This window comes from Protopterus annectens, chromosome 11.part0, assembly GCF_019279795.1.
Source record: "Protopterus annectens isolate FY-2018-M chromosome 11.part0, PAN1.0, whole genome shotgun sequence".
NCBI classification, from domain to species: domain Eukaryota; kingdom Metazoa; phylum Chordata; order Ceratodontiformes; family Protopteridae; genus Protopterus; species Protopterus annectens.
In genome coordinates, this window is record NC_056745.1 from 1,436,676,501 (window position 1) to 1,436,699,983 (window position 23,483).

Consider the following 23,483-nt stretch of genomic DNA (forward strand, 5'->3'; position numbering starts at 1 on the left):
ATCAAAGTGCTTAACAAGTTTTGGTAAACACCTCTAAGTGTTGTTATCCTTCTATTGAGGAATCAGATTAATTGGTTAACTCATTAACTATAATGCAATGCATGAAGCCCCACAATTCTACTTCAAAATCTGAAAAAAGACAAGCTACAAAGACTAAATGCATTTTTAAGTCAGAAAGCTGCTTAACTAGTTTTTGTTAAGCTTTCATAATTGCTGTCACAATCTACATTTGTACTAGAGTGTAATGGGAGCTAGTGCCTGCCAACATAACACAGCAGCAAAAAGGTAAAACAGCTTTTGGAGTTGTTAGACATTTTGTTCTGCCAGCAGAGTGGGGCAAAGATGTATGTAATGGAATTTAAAGCTGTTCATTCCTAGGAGGACATTCTGCTTCAGCCAGCTGTGTGTGTCAATGCAATGCATTATAATTTTCAAAACATGTAAAATGCAATATGCTCCTACATCTTTTTCCCCTGTAAATAGTAACACATGGACCAGATGAAGGTTCATGCACTGCAAAGAATTAGGATTGAATCTCTCTTATTATAACTCTGTCGTTATATGTTCTAAACATGGATGCCAACATTCTCCACTTGATCTTAGTGTAACTGCTAAAGGAAATTTCATGATATTCAAGTATCAAAAACATAATTACTTAGCTATGATACAAGATCTAATCATAATCCTCTATTTGAAGGTTATCTATTACTTTGTGAAACAAATAGTGTAGAAGGCGTGAAGAGCTTCCATCTGCCATTATGTAATGTATTTCTGTATCACTGTGATGGCTATAAGGATGCCATGAGGTACAATGTCAAGTCTAAAATGTAAAATTTGGACCAATTTTGGGCAATAAATAGAGAACCCTGGCAACCAAAGCCCAAGAAAGTTGGCTATGTTAGTGATGCAACTAGTAGTACACTCACCTTTTTTTGCTGGAAGACTAAACAGTTGTAGGTTTTATTCCCACTCCTGGTGATATGATTGCTGATACTACTACACAGTATTAGAGGTTTTCTCTATTCTGAGCATGTTGTCCTTTTGATGAGATGTTTAAACTGAGATTCCATGTGTTTAAAATTCTGGTAGCCCAGGTGGGGTAAAACAGCCCATGAAACCTATTGAAAAGAGTACAGCTCCTTTATTTAGCACAGCATGCAACATTATTTACATATTTGTTAAATTTACATTTTACAGGGACATATATACACATTCCTATTTCTTACTATTATCATTTTCTTATAACTTCCTCATTGTTATTCTTCCATAACTGACCCCTCTCCTTCTTCCACAACCATGATCTGATTTTTCACAATATATCTGCACAAAGCCATTTGCCATTAAACAAGATGTAATTCAGTCTTTCATTCCATAAAAAAACCCATATTGCATAAAATATATTATCTACCCTTCCGACGCATTCATTCTTATTATTCTTATAATACCCATGCATAATCATGTTCATATCTATATTGTTTATGTCATTAATATAATACAAAATATTCGTATAACATTTGCCAGAGTTTCACCATTCATTTGCATTTCAAAAAAATATGCCATTTTCTCTTTACCTCCCCACAAAATAAACACACTCTTTCAACCTGTTTTTTTATGGCATATCCCCACTTTAATAGCAACCTATTTATTACCAGTCTCCATAGGAAATGCTGATACTTTACTATGTTGATACAGCATTTTTTCTTTCTTTAATGACTTTAATCAATCACTTATTTTGGTGAATTTCATGTGGACTTAATATTTTTCATTACACTATTGTACCACATTCTTCCATCTTTCTCTATAATATCACATTTTTTATTTTCCATGCTAGTATTTTTTGTGATACTTTTCAGTCTCTTGATTCACATATTATTTTTTTACTTTGTCTTATTCTTTTCATTTCACAGAAATTTTTGTTCTTAAAAGTTCTCACTCTTAAATTCTTACGCTCTTAATTTACTCACATACACAAGTTTAAAGAAGTAGAATAAACAGCTGGATTTAGCTCATATGTTCTTAGGTTTACACTAGACTAATAAACACTGTGGCCTTTATAAGCCTAGCCATGCACTCAAATGTATCCTACAAGTTAGTGCCTTAGAGGTTATAAGGTGTGTATGTTAACGTAAGCTTTAATGGCTGCCTCTGTCCATCAGAGACATAGTTGTCAGACCAGGGATGAATTTCCGATTTCCCATCCACTGGTCCAGGTTGCTCTTGGATAGGGTTAGAGAAGGGCTCTACTTCACATGGATGAGAAGCAAGCCTGTCCTTCCAGGATGTCTTATTTAAGTCACAAGCAAAGTTAAAATGCTTAGATCTAGTAGTTCTGGTGCTGTTCATTTGGAGGATATGGAAAAGGTCCATCAGAGTAGGATCCAAGGATGCCTTGTATGCCAGACATAAATTGCCTTTCAGCAGTCAGTAGGAAATAAGAGTATAGAAACAGGGTTTTGAGGTGATCTGCAAAGAAAATTGTGTTTACACGCTGGTGGGGATTTAATAAACTCCATGTAGGAATAGTGTAAGTCCTACATGGAGGGTACCATGCTCTTGTCTGTGGCTCCCCCTCAGTGGTGCACCTTGCATATTAATGAAGGCACACTACTGAGGGAGAGCCGTATAACATAGTCACTGAATCAGTGTAGGGGGTATGTTACAGTGTCCGGAGATGAGTAACATACCCCCTGCACTGTCAAAGTGCTTGACGGCACTAAAATATAAAAGTTAAATGTTTTATTTCCTTTTTTTATGTGTGTGTTTGCATGACACAATGCAGCACCTAGCAATGGATACATGCCAGACATCTAAAACTAGAAACCAGGTACTTTTAATTTTAGCTTAAAGGTCATGTTTAAGCATAGCTGAGTGTGTTCACGTGAAGTGTTGCAGTGCTCAGCAGTGCTTAAACGTAGCTGAGAGCTATATAGAAATGTATAGCAGTAGTCAGCATATCAACATAGCTGAATTGTTAGAGTCACAACCCTGTGTGCAATAGGTGCATGGTTCGAGTACACAAACAGGCCGTTCAGCTTTTATATCTGATAGCAAAGTTTATAAATTAATTTTTATTTTATCGATTTATGTATAGACATATAGCAAAGTTTATAAATTAATTTTTATTTTATCGATTTATGTATAGACATATGTTAACTGTGGTAGTCCAGCTGGGCCAGAAGCCCATTATCAGTTGAGACCCTAGGAGAAAAGATCCAGTTACACACAAGTCTACAATACCTAAAATATACACGCCAATATAAATAAATTTATGTTCAGGAAATATAGAAGTGTAATACATATACATAATAATAAAGTAGTAGTAATGAACAAATAATTTTATATTATTTTTTTTTATTTTTAAATGTAGTTTGCCTTAGCTAAACTCTGCTAAGCACTGCTAAGCCAAGCCAAGCAGTGCTTAAACAGGACCCATTTTAGCAGTACTTAGCAACATGCAGCGCCACTTATCTGGTTTGGGCACTGCTAAGCAAACCCTGTTTAAGCACTGCTCAGCTGAGCTAAGTGGGTTTGCGCAGTGCTAAGCGAAGTGCCACATTTTTAAAACTGACCCAATGACAGCAAAGGGCAGAAAAACAGCCTTATTTAAGTGCAACAGTTGGGAATACAGCCAATATCTGTTGGAGTTTGATCTTGGCAGAGACACTGGCAGGAGTTGAAGAGGGTGCATGCTTCCAGGTGCAGCTGTGGGGCATTTTGGAATCTAGGGTCATGGTTTGACTCCTTGTGAAAGACCATGACATCCAGCTGCTGCAGAACCAATCGCATTATTAACTGTAAGGAAATAAAGTTCAACCACAGTCACTATGTTAAGGAAATAAAGAGTCAAACTGCATTTAGAATTGTTAAGGAAATAAAGTTACTACTGCATAAATTGTGGAATGACAGCTGTCTTGCAACACCTACATTATCTAAAGTGTTCATCAATAAAGACTGTTAGATGTATGCCAATCACTGTTTCATGTCACCCCTAATAAAGCTGTGTTGTGGAAAATGTGTGTATTTTGGGCTGTTGGTCAAGAAATCGAGTATTACAAGTGCTGTGAAGTAAACACTGGAATAATACCATGAAGTGACTGAACATTAGGTGATAAAGAACTGTTGTGCTAAAGTGCAGATGTGGAGCTGTACTCCAATATATAATGCATTATGATATTTGTTCTGCACTAAGATCTGTACCTAGAATAGCAATGGCTAAGGTATAATGGTGTGTTTATCTCAGGATTGTCTTGCATTAACCATTGCATTTCAGCTATATGCATTCCTGAAATTAGTTACGCTGCTGCAGGCAAGTATGAAACTGTAATAGCTGTAGACTGCAAATATACTATCTGCAACTGTATATGGGTCAGGTAGGCAACCTAGCACTCTGATATGGTATGTACACATCACACATATTCCCCTCCACTAGGGGTTAAATGTGTACACCTGCATTACAAGTATTAATGCACAGTTCACCTGCTATCTCTGTCATGCATGAATCTCATGCATGTGGGTTCAAGTGTCACTGAAGTCTTGTATGACACTCTACCTCTATTATCAGGTCACAGTGTGTTGCCAGGTGAGCTCTAGGCATATATTACTCCATTTCGCCCACACCTACACTGTGCAGAATCAATCATTACAGCAATTGATCAACAAAGTTATGTCACCCACACCCCTCTCTCTGGGATGTCAGGCTCCAAATTCAAAACGGTCCACAACCTGCACAGCTGTTGCTGTACAAGAATTGGAGAGCTCTGGTCCTTTCCTACACCATCCTGAACATCCCTACCTGCCTGTCACATTGTTTTCCCTCTGCTTGCTCCCATTTAACTACTTTCCTATCACCCCTTTTTTCTTCTCTCTTTTTAAAATTATCATGAATTTAAGTGGACCTAAGCGGTGTAGCAAGCTGCACCACCTCACATCATGCAAACCCCCTTAAAGCTGCTTATCAGCAAAAATAATTCCACCTGCCAAGGTTTGGACTTGGGACCCTGTCAACTATAGCATAGTGCATTAGCCCACTAGGCCACTCAGCTCTGTTAAATAGCAGGTGTTTCTATAAACATATCTTTATTGCCAGTGACACACTACTTTTACATATAATGGGATAAATGACAGCATACTTGAGACTGTGATGCAGACAGCATACCAGTACACAGCCAAATACATGTTAATGGATGTAAGTGAGGCCTACAATAGCAGGTACAGCTGCCAACTGCACAGACTGTTGCAGAATGTCCACAGTTGTGCCACTTACTTTCGGCATTGTTGTCACAAAACCTGTTCTGTGTGCTGACATACTGGCATGTCAGTGCAGATTGAGGTTACAAAATCATGACAGCCAGTACAGAGGAACACGTCATACCTATCCAAACACACATGTTCATGTAAATCCTGTGTAACACATTGATGCATGCACATATGTCTTGCAAATGCACCTGCTATAATATTGCCTCACTAGGTCTATCTGTTACATTTCTAGCATGCTTTACATTTGACATCCACAATCCTGGCTTCCATTCCAGTTTGTTGCACGTCAAGTGCATGTTTGTCAATACAACAAAGAAATAAATGAGCCCTGCAATTTCCAGCAGAGCTGGTTGCTGCTACTGCAGTCACTTTCACCCATATTAGCACATCAAAGGCCTGTAGATTGGGACACACTTCACAAATATGTATAGGTGTCCTAAATGTCACCTACCACTCTCTGGATGGCACTATTACAAAACATATGTACCAGAGGCACATGCCTCACCTGGGTTGTTATGGGTACCCTCACCCTGGCTATGCCGTGACAACAGAGCTGACACTGCTCCCTCATTGACATATACAGCTTGCTGTCCTCCAATGTGTCCACAATCCCCAGTATGACTCCTGGGCAGAATGCAGCAGCAGCAACCTGCAACATATGCTGCAGTATGTTCAGCTACCTGCTACAGGCCTACCATACCTCACAAACACCTAGAACAGGGAATCAACACAACACCCATACATAAAGGGGTGGGGTGGTGGTCAAGTGACAGGGACATGTTTCACAGTCTTCCAATACAAACATACACAGCTAATAGACCAGAGGCTACTGTGGCAGTATGCATATTCTGATGCAAATGACGTATGACACTCACATCTGTCTGTCTCCTTACTGACCGCAACCCACATTGTTAAACAGTAAACTGCCACATAAGCAGAAAGTCTGTTCACAATGGCCAAACATAGCATGCAAAACTGTGGACATACCACATAAATCCAAGGAGTGGACAGTATTTCTACCTACCATCTCTGATGCTGTAGTCCCCACTCCTCGATAATGTCATTCTCACAGGCCAGGAAAAGGGCCAAAGCCTACATGAAGGCCTGAAATATAGCCCTGTGTTGCCATGCCAATGGATAATGAAAATGCAACCCAGGTGTTCTGGATGCAACTAGCAAGTGTGAGCCACAGACTGTTGCACAGGCAATCACCTGTTCATGAGCATTACCTACAAAAGACAAGGTGCTGTCTATCATACACAGGTCTGTGACTTTGTTTATGAAGACAGACTGCGCTATCCTAGCATTATACCACAGGATTTCTGCACATAAAGGAGTGCAGCACTATACCAGGTATGTAATAGAATTCTCCATATAATGGGACACAGATGGGGGGATGCAGTCATGGGAAATAAGGATTACAGCACTAAGTCTGTAGTACATATCATGGAATGACATGCAGCTGTCCATCACCTACAGGCTTCCCTTTTGGCTCTGTCTGCTGTGACGTACACCTCAGCTCTGGCCCCTGAGTCCCCCCAGCAATGGGTAGCTCATGTACAAATGCTACTGGATTGTGTATTAGACAATAGTGACAATAAGTACTGGTGGATACAGCTGGCATATCACATGATGTACTGTCAGTCTGCTCCTCTCACTCTGTGAATGTCACACAGGCATAGTTAAGACATTGTCCAGGTGTCCCTGACTGTTCCTGATGCACTCTGGATAGGTCACTGTGTAATCCACATCTGTATCTCATCACATGAGAGATATGGCTAGCATACTTGTTGACCTCCTATAGCAAGACAACAGGTTATAGCCAGTAGTAGTGGGTGGACACAGGCTCTGTCTCAGCAACAGAGTGTAAATATCGAGCAATCAATGTACAGGAATGAATACAGTACCATATATTAATGTACCACAGCTGTTTTCTGAGATGTCTGCCTTGTGAAAGCCAGATTCCCCACAGTCTGGAAACAACCATTACATATTGCTCTACTGTTTTCCAGACATCCACATTTGTCTGGCAGAGGGTCCACATATATCAGGTACATGTACACATTCTGCAAATATCTGTGTAATGTGGATGTTGGACACATACAAGGAGGATACCCTACAGCACGTATGCAGTGCTGTCTATAATTGTGTCGCACAGATGTTGCTGGAATGTCCTCATACACCTGTAGTACCACTCACCTATTTGTCATATGGTGGGTGTCATACACCTATAGGAACATACCACATTAGATGGCAGTGATGGGTGTGGACACATAACAACATTGTCTGTCGCAGCACAGAGAGTCATAACTGGTATACCTACCATCATACGAGGTTAATAGGCTATTGGCCCTGGGGTCCTCATAAGTCTAGCCCTCTGTTTAGCCTATGTGTATGCAATTCAGCACCCGATGCCCCAGTCTAACAGTGACACAGTGGTATCCCAAGGGTGTATGTCCTATTAACCATCCACTTAACCTGGTTTCACTTGAAAAGGTATAAAGAGGCATTCTGCATGATGTGGACATGGTGTCCATTCCACAAGTGGGTGAGTGTATGGGACACACATCTGACCCACCAACAAGTCCTATTGATATCACACACCAGGTTGAGAGCATGTGTGTGTGTGTGTGTGTGTGTGTGTGTGTGTGTTAATAGAGTGGATCTTGACTTGCAGTTGTGCAGCAGTCCCATCAAGGAGGAGTCTGTGATTGCCTTGTATGCCAGACAGAAGTCACCACTGATGAATCTGTATGAAACTGGATAGAGGGATGGGCTTATAGCCTATCTGTATATGGTAGCTGTTTGAGGCCCTGGTATTCCCTTGTGAGGATCCTCTGATCTCCCCAGCTGCTGCATGTGCTTTGTGAGGTAGATAACAAAAGGGGCATTATGGTCAATAATCAATATTCAATAATGGGCCTTATTAGGGGGGGTGACATGGATGTTATGAATCCCATGTCCCTGGATGACATATCCTTACATATGAGGTGGGCCATGTAGAAGGCTTTCCTTACGACGGAAGCAACATGGTGGTCAAATGTCATGTTGCCATTAACCTGTGTGCACAAATCACTCTTGACTGATTGTGTGCTTAGGTTGTTGTTAGTACTGTGATAATATATGGGGACATCACTTTCCCTAAAGGGGATGATGCTGCATTTTGTGGTATGCAGCCTGAGGCCATGTTTCTGGCACCAGTCATGTGTCTGCATGAGACCATCTTGGTGGATGTCTACATCACTAGGGAATGTGGTGACTGCACCCAGAATGCATTCTTCTGCACACATGGTCAGCCAAAGCTCACTGGTTGTGGCCTACACCTCAGAATGGTAAATGACACATAACAGAGGCCCAAACACAGAACACTGGGTTATGTCACTAGTTATTGGTCTACTGCTTGAGGTAGCTTCCCCTATATGGACTAGGTGGGTTCTGTCAGTGCGCCAGTGTGCTACCCAGCTGGTAAAATGTGTCTATATCATGTTATCGAAAGTTTACTACATCGAATCACTAAAGGTTGGCCTCTAGTGATCGATGTAGTAAAACATTGAATAACGTTAAAAAAAACAAAAAAACAAACAAAAATAAAAAAACTAACTGGCATAGGCAGGAGGACAAGCCCCCCTGCACCCCCCACACCACCCTACTTAAATATTCCAACTCCAAGACCGCACTACATTGAGGTAAATGGAAATCTCCCCCTACAGAGATTTCCGTTTACCTGCATGATGTTCTTCACTTTCGATGTTGTGCTGCCGACAATATCGGCTTTGATATTGTCGGCTTTCAACATCGTGAAGTAGACCCGGTAAAATATGGACTGATGCCTAGTTGGGAGTGCATATCTATTATGTTCAAGTGGGGAATACTAGCAAAGTCTTTGGCCAGGTTAAGGTAGGCAGTGTGCACTGTCTCCCCCTCATTCAAGGCTTTGGTGACTGTGTCATAGAGGTCACCCAAATGTAATAGACATTATCCCTCCTTGACAAAGCCTAACTGTGTGTGACCGAGTATGTGGAGGTCATCAATGTACTTGTTAATGAGGTTCATTATAAACTGTTCCATGGCCTTGCAGATCAACTTAGTTAGGCTGATGGGTCTATAATGTGCCAGATTGGTGGACGCCCCACCTTAGTGTAAAGGGGTGTCCGTGGGTGTCCTCCACTTTGCTGGGACAATGGTAGTATTTAGGGTTTGGTTGAAATAGTGCCTTCTGGTGCTGCAAGGTCATGCTTGTGGTCATGTAATATGCATCCTGTGATGTGCTTGGCTCCCATGGTGGCTGTATACCATGACTATGAGATGGCACTGATGACCTGTTCTCTACATATAAGGGGATGGTGGCAGGTACTGGAGTTGTCTTGATGTACTGATGGGGGACAGGGGGTGAAGCTTACACTGACTCTCTCAGGCATCAAGTATGCTATACCTACAGCACTTGTATATCTGGTTTTGTTGGCCACCACTACTGAGCAAATCTGAGTGCTTCCTGTGATGTTGCAAAGATATGTGAAGAAGGAGATATGATTGTCTGTAGTGGATGCCGCCAATGTGGGCTCGGGGTTTGTTTTGCAGTATTCCAGTAGTACTCTTATTTGCTTGTGCAGGCTAAGGAGACATTGCTTCAAATTGGGCACCTGCACCTTCTTTGTCTCAGACAGCTGTATGTCATCCTTGTTATAGACACTATTTATTGCAGATGTACACCACACAGATTTACACATCCTTGCAGAGGATGTTGTAGTGCTGTCGGGTATATCTGACTCCATGAATGTATACAAATGCATGGATAGTGCTTTTTTGTATTTTTGAATATTGGTGTAAGTTCCTACAGAGGGGGGGGGGCGCAAAGCTGCTTATACCATTCATCAGGAGACTGTAGTCAACTACGGAGTTGTTTATATGTCTGACCCTAGCTAGATGGGTATTGTGGGAGATGGTGACTGCAGACGTGACTGCTTTATGGTTGGTTTGACCATGGAGGATGATACTGTAGGGAAGCTGCCCTGGTTACCCATTTTGTTTAATATCAACTCCAACAGACTTTCATCTCATGTGGGGGTAGCACCTAGCTGCTCCAAGGTGTTTGCATTTCCACTGTTGATGGATTTCTGGGCATTTGTGTGCTGGTATGAATATGTCCTACAATGTATGTTTGGGTAGTTAAAGTCACCCAGGATCAGGATACAGACTCAAATCCTGATAGACTTAATCAGGTCCATATAGGCAGAATGGGCTTCCTAGTCACATGTGGGGGCTGGTAGCTACCTATGCTTTGAATTTGTGTCTTTGCAATGGTTAACTGCCCCTGCAGTGTCCTCTGTGTGTCTTACTGTTTGAACAGCCTGGAGGTGTGTATGTCTTTCATATATAGTGAAACCCTACTTCCCATGGATTTACTGCCCACACCTTGGGGTATGTCTGTATGATAGGATGGTGCTCTCTGCAGCTGTGAACCATTTGTCTGTGACTGCACAGGTGTCAGCCTTTTCCAGGGTGGAGACTGCTTGCAATGAGCACAGATTCATGTTTAGACTCCTAGCATTTAGCAGTATTTTCTTCAATGTGTGATGTGCTGACAGTTGTATGTTAGTAGTGGTAACCTAACCACTTTTCCTAATAAAGGCACTATGGGGGTGGCAAGAACCATTGCCAAACACATGAAGGCCAGTTGAGACAGATGGTGGCCTTCTCTGGCAAAGCATCATGGTCTGTTGATCATATCATCCCAGGCTGTCAGGTACTGAATCCCCCTGGAATGGCACCTGAAACCAAACCAATTGTTAAGGTCAATCATTTCTTGATTGTATTGCAGCATTATTCTGGGTGACAGTAGAATGCTGCATAAGGCTAGGGACATACCTGCCTGGGACACATAATCAGTATTCTCAATCATGTCTCACTGCATATAGTTCATGGAGGTACATTTCAGGTTAGGCACACCAACATGGACTGAGACAGACTCATAACAGTACCTGTTGTTGAGAGACAGCAGTGAGTATGTGATATGGCAGAGTCTGGCACTTGACAGACAAGAAACTGTGACCTTCCCCATATACAGCGTGGTGAGAAGAACATTTGTGTGTCTCACAATGGAGTCTCCTATGACTAATATGTTTGGCTACTGATGACACCTTTGTGGCTGTGGGTCACAGGTGTTTGGCTATGCATGGTATGTGCTGTGGTGGGCTGTGGAGTTCATGTGTGTATTTGCCTTGGAGGTCTCCTTTGTTTTTGGATGTGTATGTTGAGGACCTCTGCATATGTGGGTGTGTGTTGTGTAGGTGTAGGTGGTGTGTGAGGTGTACAGATTGTGTTGACAACCTGTTTGGTGCCAGATATGTGGGCTTGAGAGGGAGATAGCATGGGCTGTAGGTTCCTAATGTCATTGCATCTCTCACAAATTGTGTTCCTTGGTGGTGCTTGTAGATGGTTGTCCATGTACATGAGGCAGTTGCTACACTGTGCCAGGGTGCCCATATCAACCAGACTTGGCTGGGGAAACTGTAGGACATTGTCAAGACATATTTTTTAGAATCTGAGGAAGGAAGGCCAGGGAGACCTAAGGGCTGGTCCTACAGCCCAGGTGTTTAAAACAAAAGTAGGAGGCTGGCACGTCTGCATACAATGTAGACATGTGATAAACAAGCTGTAATAAGTGCAACCAAAAAGATGCAGTCGAACACCTTAGAGAACATACAGCAAGTAGTAGGAAACAGTAAGATCAGGCGGGTAACACATTATGCATTGTCACTATGTTGCTGATAGCCACATACATACTACGGTGATAGATGGCAGGGTATGATGTGGTAGTTAGCAGGCATAGTGCTGGCAAATGTGGCTGTGCAGGGTGTGCACATAATGGAGAGCAATGTATGTGGTCCTGTGATGTGTTCCCCTCTCCTTGTCTTTTAGGAGTGATGTACAGACATAGGAACCCATCATTTTCATCAGTGGAGAATGATGCCATACTTGATAGACTGAGAATCCATCACCAGATCCTGTTGTCAAGGAGTCGCCTTAATCAGCAACAACACGCTGCACTGTGGACAGACCTCATGGCATCTGTAAATCATGTCAGGCAACAGGAAAGGAGCTATGAGCAGGCACTGGGCCACAGATATGATAAATAATGCATGGCAAAGGGCCACAGCTATGGCCAGGGACCGTGCTGGCACCAGTGGAGGGCCTCCAACACAACAACCACTCTTGGACACAGAGGAGTTCCTGGCAAACCTAGATTCAGCCACCAGCTCATAAATATCCATCACCCCATATGTCATGGAGGTGGGTGGCATAGTTTCTACAGCACAGAGAAGCATCTAGGTAAGCATCCTGTGATCTTCACTGTAATACTGTAGCAGTAATAGTGGCATCCTGTGCATACCTGTACACAGATGTCAGGTCAATGTGCACTTGGGGGGGTTTGTAATGCACATGTGTATACATGTGTACACACATAGTGTGAATGTCAGCAATGTGGGCGGTACTACAGTTCATACTCTACATGTTGATATATGCACATAGCATCCAGTAGCAATGCCACATTTGTGTCTGCTGATGATTCCTCTCCCCTACAATTACATAGGTACCTCTGGTGTGGCCGGAGTCCAACAGCCTGTAGCTGATGAGTGTGTAACTGTTTTGTTATGGCTAATCTATGCCCTAGTCTTGTTAAGGGCTGCCAGTTTGCCATGGACACAACTGTGAAGCTTAGCCATATTGCGATATCTGTATGTACACTTGTAGAAGGGTTCACTACAGTGCATTACATTGGTAATCACAGTAGCATATTTGCATGAGCTGTAACATATTTGCATGTATTTTTCTGAAGGTCTAGGCAGTCTGCTATAAAGGGGGGCATTAATATAATGGAAATGGGTCTACTGTGTTTTAGGTGTTGGTTCATCACATACAATGACATGTTGCTCATCTCACAGGTGTATAGTACCGGCAACATTAACTGGACGTAGCTGCACTTCATGTTGTTAAGGGGCTTTCTTGTCTGTGTCCATTGTCATGTTGTTAAGGGGCTGTCTTGTCTGTGTCCATTGTAGTCTGCTTCTGTGTTGTGCATGGGATCAGTAATAAGGTGTGGTATGTAGAATGCATTTGTGGCACCTTACCTGTACGTGTGTGGATCAGCAGACATAATAGTGTAGGAAATAATGTAGTCATGTGTCTTCCTCCTCACAGGTGACTGTGGAGGTTGGAATTCGCTCCCCCACAACCTGATGTCAGTTTCTCATCAGACTCTAATGATGGTGGTCATAGGGAGGCACAGGTGGGTTTGTTGGGGGCCGAATCTGTACCATGGGTTGACATCCCACTTCCTCCCCCAATATCCCTGCACACAGTCAGTATGCTAACACATACCCAGTCCCCTGTGGCCACAGATATTGGACAGTCAGGGGGTGGTGGCATCGAACAGTAGAGTGTGGTGACTATGCCATCTGTGACTGTACACAGCAGCCATAGCCAGACAGCTTGTGAGGTTCCACACAGGCAGATTGACAGGGGTGCTCAAACGAGGACTACTGCCCATCCACCACCTGTCAGAGGTGTTACATCACGTGTCACCTGATGCATTTTTCAGTCTGTCATGGAGGCACAGGTACATTCTGAATGCAACACCAGTCAGATGTTCAGGATCATGGTTGCATCACTGCCTGGCATCCAGGACTCCATCCACGCCATTGATGATGCTTGCATCATTTCACCAATGTAGTGGACAGATGGTGGGGTGAGACATTGTCACTCCTTAACCATGCAATGTCTGTGCTTGAAAATGTGATGGGAGTAGGACTTCAGACACATTGACATAGGTCAGCAACAGCATCAGCTGAGAGCCCATGTGGCCATGTACAGTCACACTCCCATAGTGGCAGTACCACCAGCACTACCGAAGGGAGGGTGCTCTCCACATCACAATGTGGCAGGCCATAGGAACATGGTCCTGTGAGGGACACTTACCTAGCAGACACCAATCACCATCAGCAAGTATTACTGCATCTAACCCTGGGCATGGTGGTGCCAGTGCCACTCATGGGAGAGACAGTTTTTGTGTTCATGGCTGGAAACGGTGAACTGTACATTCTGCCATGCATGGTCCACAGTTGTCCAACATACCTTTGTGTAGGACTAGCCCATGGCTTGACTGTGTATGCACACACAATCACACATCACTGTCACATGCAGGTCACCACCAGACACACACAGCTTCTCTCCATGGCCCAGCTGACCAGCACCCCTCCAAACACACACACACACAATGTCAAATGTGTGTCACAACCTAGGCCTTTGCCAGTCCCACACCACACCCTGTGCATGTGATGATACGTGTGCCACATCCCTGTTGTCTATACCATTGATGCAGGGACATGCAAATATTTGACTGATGCACAGGGCGACTTTAATACATGTAAGGTACTGTCTGCTGGCATGTGTCATGAGTACACATCAAAGTGTATGTACGTTTGTTCCATGATGCTGCATTGCTGTTAGTATTGCTGACTGACTGTTGTCTACCAGACCTGTTTCTGTTTTTGTTCCAGGTATCTGTGTATCTGCACCGTGGGGACCTGGTGCCCATACAGTGGCTCAGAATGCCATGGTGGCAATGCATATATGTGACTTAGCCAAGGTACAGCTGTATATGTGCATGGTTACCTAGGTGCGTATGTGTAGAACAGTGTGTCATGAACAATGGGGACAGACAGCGTAATCTTGCATGCATACCCCTTGACACACCATGCTACGTGTGATACATGTCACCTGGGAGTTCAGTAGGATCATTGGTTCGTAGATCACAGAAGGTTACTAGCTTAATCGCCCTGGGTCCCTTACAAAGCTAGGCATTAGTTTATCCCCAACAGTATCATCAATCAGCACCTGTTGCCCCTGTCATTGAGTGACACAGGTGGGACCACTGGAACAAATCTGTGGTTTCCCATCCACTCATCATGGTTGCACTTGAAAAGGGTCTGCGTGGTACTCTGACGTGTATGGGAAGTGCATTCCTGAGACAGGGCAGCCTCAGGGAGACAAATCTGTCTCTCCAGCAGGTTGTGCTGATGTTGCATATCAGATTCAGGCCTGTCATGCTGGTAATGTGTGAGGAGTTAGACTCAAATATATTGGGCAGCTCTTGAAGGGCAGGGTCCGACATTGCCTTCTAGGATTGACACAGCCCACCTCTGGGCAACCTGTCTGATACTGAGTGAATCACTACTTATTCGAGCCTGTCTACATGGGACAGGTGTTGGAGGCCATGGGTCACCTTTGTGAGTATTACTATGGCCTTTCCAGTTAGTGAAGCTGTGTAGAAAGGTACATACCAAACAGAGTGTTGTAGTAAATTATTGGTCTACTGATTGAGTACTACACAGAAGTAATGACCACCTTTTTTCTAGATGCAATCCTTTTACCTATGAGGTGAACCATGTACAAAAGCTTTTCTGACCACTGCCGCTACATGATGGTTAAATGTGACATTGTTATCAACTTGAGTACCCAGGTCTCTCAACACAGGTTGTGTGTTTAGGGGGTCTCCATTCCTGTGATGAACAGTGGGGCCATGTCCTTGATGAATGATATGATTGTGCAATTTTCTGCATTTAGCTTGAGGCTAGGACCTTGGCACCAGCCTGTACTTGATGTAAGACCCTTCTGCAGCGTGTTAACATAATTTGGTGAGATAAAGACAGACAGCACTCAACATACAGTCACCACAGCCTTGGTCATTACCTACCAATGTGGGTGGTGGTGGTTAGCATTCATGCTTAGATACATGTTGGTTATTCAGGGGCAGCAGCTGCTCACAGGGCCTCAACATGTATACCTATTGCACACACATAGCCAAGACAGACTAGGGTTTCCACCTTATCAAATGGCCAATGTGAGACACTTCTTGTAGTATTGTGAGAGTTGCCAGGACAAACCATACCCACAACAAGTGCAAAGAACAGGACTTCTCTTTTCTTGCCAATATGACAGCTTATTTTTGTAGAATTTGCCTAGATTATATTTCTCATAACATTAAGGTGTTTCTGAAGTAAAATGACTGCTTTATGCAACTATTACACAAATGTAGGACATGTTTGTTGTCCTACACTCTCAGTACATATGTATTGTTTTAGTTGTTTTCACAGGATACATGTGGCCAAACATGGACTGCAACCTGCATGGTGGGACAGGTGGTGGCCCTAACACAGTCACACTGTGGCAAGGGGTTATATGGATATACACACACTCATGAACTGCCCTTGTTGAAAGTAAAACTCCTACTTGTCTAGTTGTACATAGTATAGCTTTACATACATATCGCATGCGCCACATAGCTTATATGTTTTTGCAGTGTCTGCCACTACTATGCAGGTGGATGACATCTGCAGGTGCTGTAGAGGTTGCCACTGGGGGGTTAACAGGTCCTTAAAATGGTATAACTGTTGTACCCACGCACACGCACACACACACACACACACACACACACACGAAAGACAACCACACTGCTGTAAGGGGATACACATACACACGCACGCATACACTCACAGAGTTGCGAGTTTTGAGATTAGAACCCCTACCTATCTAGTTATATACACTATAGTACTACGTACTTATCGCATTAGTCACCCAGTGGTTATGTTTAAACAGTGTCTGTGCTTCTAAGGTGGATGACATCAGTAGGCCCTGAATAGGTTGGCAATGGGGGGTTAACAGGTTTGCACAGGTCCTTAAAATGGTATAACTGTTACACACAAAGGGAAGACAGCCACACTGCTGTAAGGGGATATGCATACACACATACATACAGTCACAGAGTTGCCAGTTTTCAGATTAGAACCCCTACCTATCTAGTTATATATACTGTAGAAGTGCATACTTATCGCATGAGCCATGGAGCTATTATGGTTAGAGAGTGTCTAACTGTGCTTCTCAGGTGGATGACATCAGTAGACCCCGAATAGGTTGCCAATGGGGGGTTAACAGGTTTAGACAGGCTCTTAAAATGGTATAACCCTCACACACACACACACACACACACACACACACACACACACACACACACACACACACACACACACACACACACACACACACACAGGCAAGACAGCCACACTGCTGAAGGGGATATACCTACACACACATATACACTCGAGTTACCAGTTTTGAGATTAGAACCCCTACCTATCTAGTTGTATATACTATAGCATTACGGACTTATTACATGCACCACAGAGCTTATAAGACTGTAGAGTGTGTAACTGTGCTTCCAAGGTAGATGACTTCTCAGGCCCTCTAATGTACGCTAATAGGGGGGTTCACAGGTAGACACAGGCCTTAAAATGCATTGGCATTGCACACAAATAGGCAAGACATAAACACTGATGCCAGGGGATTTATTTACACATGCACTCACTGAGTTGCTGTTGATGGTAGTAAAATCACTACCTATTTAGTTACATGTATTATATTGCTATGTACTTATAGTTTCATAGTTTCATAGTTTCATAGGAGTTTACTAGGCTAACAACCACAAGGGCCTTTTTAAGCCCATCCATGCATCCTAAATCTCTGACGAGTTCTGATACCCTTGCTAAGTATAAGCATGGGCCTGGGAGATGAACCATTTACAGGTTACCTGTTTGCATCAGAGGCATAGGTTCCAAACCAGGAATGAATTTTCAGTTTACCATCCAATTGTCCGAGTTGCACTTGAATTAGATTAAGGAGGAACTCTGATTCACATGGATGGGGAGCATGTTCCATAGATGGGGTACTCTCTGGGATACATACCTATCTCTCCAGCAGGTCCTATTTATATCAGAGGCAATGTTTAAGTCTTTAGAACAGGTAATTCTGGTACTGTTTGTTTTGTGGATATGAAGGAGGTCCATCAGGGTGGGGTCTGACAATGCCCTGTATGCCAGGCATAGATCTCCCCTCAAAAGCCTGTAGGAGACAGAATACAGGGATAGGGCATTGAGGCAGTCTGCATAGGACATATTACTTATGCCCTGTATTCTTTTAGTGAGGAACCTCTGTGGACATTCCAGTTGTTGGATATGCCTGGTTGGGACATACCAAAATGTACTCAATGATAGGTCTGATGAATACTGAATACAGTGGAACAATGACTTCCTTGGACTTAAATGCCATACCTTTGTTTATATGTTATGAAACATAGAATGATTTCCTCACCAGTATAGACACATGATGATCAAAGGCTAGATTACTATCTGACTACTGGGGCAACTCTAAGGGATGTGTTGTCAATATGATAGTTACCAGGGATGGATGACTTTCCAGAAGATACTATTATGCATTTCTTGGCATTTAGTTTTAGTCCATGGCTCTGACACCAGTTGTTTGTCTGTGCCAGCCCCTCCTGGAGAACATTTGTGCCAGTGTGTGATTCAATGACAGTTCAGAATTTACAATCATCTGCCAATTTAGTCAGCCAGAGAACACTGACATTGGCCTTGACTTCTGAGAAGTAAATGCCAAAAAGGAGCAGTTAAAGGACTGATCACTGTGGGACTCCACTTGTGACTAGCCATGGAGTTTATGTGTCTGGAGAGTGTGTAACTGTTCTTCTAAGGTGGATGACATCAGCAGGCCCTGTAAAGTAAGCCAATGGGGGGGGTTCACAAGCATTAAAATGTATTGGCATTGCACACACATAGGCAAGACATACACATTGCTGCTAGGGGATATACTTACATACACACACATTCACTAAGTTGCCATTGCTGGGAGTAGAACCCCAACCTATCTAGGTATATATACTATAATGCTACATACTTATTGCATGCGCCATGGAGCGTATGTGTTTGGAGAGTGTCTAACTGCACTTCTGAGGTGGATGACATCAGCAAGCCCTGTACAGTAAGCCAATGGGGGGTTAATTGGTAGACACAGGCCTTAAAATGTATTGGCTTTGCACACACATAGGCAAGACATACACACTGCCATAAGGGTATATACTTCCACACACTCACATTTACTGACTTGCCATTGCTGAGATTAGACACACTTCCTATCTAGTTGTATATACTGTAGTGCTACATACCTATCGCATGCACCATGTAGCTTATGCATTTGGAAAATGTCTGCCACTGCTGTTGGGGTGGATGACATTAGCAGCTGTTGACAGGGAGGCCACTGTTGTGGGGGACACTAGTCACAAGGCCATGAAATGAGTGACCATTGCACAGACATAGATCTGTTGGGCATGCGTATACTGTGGTATGTGGAAAATCTACACAAACACACACACAAGGTGGCTAATGTTAAGTTAGAACCCCTACCTTCCTACTATCTTACACTATAGCTCACCATACTAATGGCACGTGCCACTGGTTACAACTGGTGTACAAGTGGCTGCAGCAATAAGTGGCTGCAGCAATACATCTCTCTCTCTCTCTATCTATCTATCTCTGTCTCTCTGTCTCTGTCTCTGTCTCTGTCTCTCTCTCTCTCTCTCTCTCTCATCTGGACAAAGCCATATATAAAAGTGGGACACAGACACAAACATAGTGACAGGTTTATAATATTGCACTTACAAACCTAGACAGTTGGTAGAATAACAGGTTTTGTATTAGCATGAATGTTCTTATGGGTATGAAGTGTGCATCTCAACTGTCTGTCATTATTTTCTCATGTCAACCTTTACTGATTTGCTAATAGTTTAACAGAAACATGCAATGTTATGAAAAACAGACCATTAATATGAGACAAAAATATGGACATTCTGCAACACTCTGTACATCCTGCTGCTACTCTGACTTGTTACAACCTTCAGTTTTACTAGCCAATATGTAGGTAACTCAGAGCTATCTGTGGCCTCCTGGGCATCATTATCTCTGGCTTTTTCCAGCTGTCTTGCAGTAACAAATAGTAATATACGGACATTCTAGAATTCCTACCATAGGTGTAGCTCACATGCAAAATAGTAGGTGCAGCCAGTCTCAAACCATGAGCACCATCAACCATAGTAATGTACTTAGCCCACTAAGCCATGACAGTCACCAGACAGTGCACTTTAATTCCTGACACTATCAACCACCGACATACATAACACATCGACCCCTTCATATTGTGGAAATGGAACATGTCACCAGGTTGATTGGGACAGCCCTGGGATTGTGTGGTCTGCTGATATTACCTTGCAAACATAATTTACTTCAGTTTTATGGGAACACGGGTGTACTGGGGGTAGGTGACTCTAGCATTGACAGTCAAGCATCTGTCCTATGACCTCAATGATTGTAATTCCATCGCATAGTGCAGTGGGTTTTGCTGGCTTGGGGCCTACTGCATAGTATGGGGCAGCCAGTATTGTGCAGAGAGTTCCTGTTATCACACATAGCTGTCAGTTGTTTGCAGCTATCCCAGTGGCCCATTCTATTTCCTTGCATACATGTGGCAGGTCCATACTTATGCTACCACAGTGTAGTATCCCATACTTTTGTTGTAACGAAGAATGACTTACCTTGTGGCTACAACATTTGATATAACAGTGCTTCAGGGCTGACTCTGTCAGATGCATGCAGTACACAGCCAATACACATTAAGGTACATGTTGTGTGTTGTGGCTGACATCCTTATATTAAGGTGACGATCGTGTGTTGTGGCTGACATCCTTATGTTAAGGTACAGGTTGTGTGTTGTGGCTGACATCCTTATGTTAAGGTACAGGTTGTTTGTTGTGGCTGACATCCTTATATTAATGTGCAGATTGTGTGTTGTGGCTGACATCCTTATGTTAAGGTACAGGTTGTGTGTTGTGGCTGACATCCTTATGTTAAGGTACAGGTTGTTTGTTGTGGCTGACATCCTTTTTAGTATGTATGTGAGCCATAGTGAGGTGTCAGTCCCTAGGTCCGTAGGATGAAAGTGCATGCGCTATGTGTTGCCTCTTTGCCAAGACCAGGGCATACTGGGTATGCCTAAATCTGCCTACAGGGACAGGCTCAAAGAGTTCCTCCTCAAAGTCTCCCTGTGGCTGTGGGGACCTTGACACTGGTGGGGATCTGTGTGTCACTTTCATGTGATGCTCCTGCTGCAGCTGTTTCGGCAGGATCATATTGTCTTCCATGGCACACATGGTGAACATGCATGGACATGTGGCTGGAGAGTACTGCAAGGCTCTACCAGATATTTTGAGGCAGAGGAACCATGACTTGAGCAGCCCAAACATACACTCTATGATGTTCCTAGTTTGTAGGTGTGCCTCATTATGGCATTCTTTGCTAGTTGTGTGTGTGCATGTCTGATGGCTGTCATCATCCATGGCTCCAGTGCATGGCCAGCATCCTCAGTAGCTGGGCACATGGGATGCCCCCTCGGCAAATGTCTGCTACAGCTGTGATGCATACCAGATGTGGGAGTCGTGATAACTGCCAGCACACACATTCATGAAAATACTCTGGCCATTGCACACAACCTGGCAGTTGATGGGATGATACCCCTTGCAGCTGACATAGACTCTACCCTCTTCACTGGGTGGTGCTTTGATGTGCACATGAGTGCAGTCTATGGCACCCAGTACATCAGGGTAGTGCGCTACACAGTGGAAGAGACACATATTGCTGACCCTCTCCTCAGGGATGTGGGGTAAATAAATGTGCTCACTGGCATGTGCTTGCATGGTATCCAGGACATGGTGGAGTACCCTGGATGCAGATGCCTGTGAGACCCCCATTATATCCCCATTTGGTCTATGAAAAGTACCTGTAGCTAATACTCTAAGGGCTGCACATACCTTTGTTTCCACTGGGATGGGTTACTGTCTGTTGGCTCTGGGTCTGAGTTGAGGCCGGCAAAGCTTGGTGAGTTCTTGTAGTATGTCCCTGTCCATGCTGTAGCACTCTACAATCTCCAGCTCATGTTGCCCCTGGAAGGCTACCTTGGGCCTGAACACTCTTCTCCTTCTCAGTCTGGACCTATTGTCAGCATCAGCACTGACCTCAACCTCTAGCACATAAAGATGTAGTGAGCAGCAACAGCCCCCATCATTTTGCCAGTTAAAATTCCCAAGTGTGTATTGTAGTGGTGCAGAGTATGTGGGTAAATCAGATTGAAAGGTGTATGCATACTTTATACTGGTATGCTGCAGATGCAGCCTGTGTGATTAGATCAGTATGATAGATTCCACCCGACAGATATGACACTGGGGGTTTGAATGGGTCAGTGTCTGTTGAACAGGGCATATCAGTCATTTCTATTTGATTGGCTCCCACCAGCTACTGTCACTAGGTGAACTATGCCAGTCTTGTTAATGTAAAAACACAAAAATGATTGCTAGCACAAAACAATTTAAATGAACTACGTAAACAAGGTGATTTCAATTATTATGAAACCTTAACATGATATATAGTGTAAAATCAACAAATAAAGTAAAAATAAAGAAGCAATCAAGTGACATGCAAAATAATAAAGTAAATCTATTATTTGCCAAGGATGAAGCAGATTTAATTCAGGATCTTTGAGTGTGGTGATTGTGTTAAGCAGAAGGAAGCTTTGGGTAAATCAGCAGGAGACAATTTGTAGTAAAGGAGGATTACTTAAGACTGGTACCAGTTTGCAGGGTGGGCACTCAATAGTATGGATCCATGGAAAACAATGAGTAGGAACAGAACTTAAATAGCTTATGCAACAGACAATAGCAATGAAGGAGGGGAGGAAGGGACATTGGAAGTCAGTGAGTAGGAACAGTACTTAAATAGCTTATGCAACAGACAATAGCAATGAAGGAGGGGAGGAAGGGACATTGGAAGTCAGTGACTAGGAACAGTACTTAAATAGCTTATGCAACAGACAATAGCAATGAAGGAGGGGAGGAAGGGACATTGGAAGTCAGTGAGTAGGAACAGTACTTAAATAGCTTATGCAACAGACAATAGCAATGAAGGAGGGGAGGAAGGGACATTGGAAGTCAGTGACTAGGAACAGTACTTAAATAGCTTATGCAACACACAATAGCAATGAAGGAGGGCAGGAAGGGACATTGGAAGTCAGTGAGTAGGAACAGTACTTAAATAGCTTATGCAACAGACAATAGCAATGAAGGAGGGGAGGAAGTGACACTGGAAGTCAGTGAGTAGGAACAGAACTTAAATAGCTTATGTAACACACAATAGCAATGAAGGAGGGCAGGAAGGGACATTGGAAGTCAGTGAGTTGGAACAGAACTTAAATAGCTTATGCAACACACAGTAGTA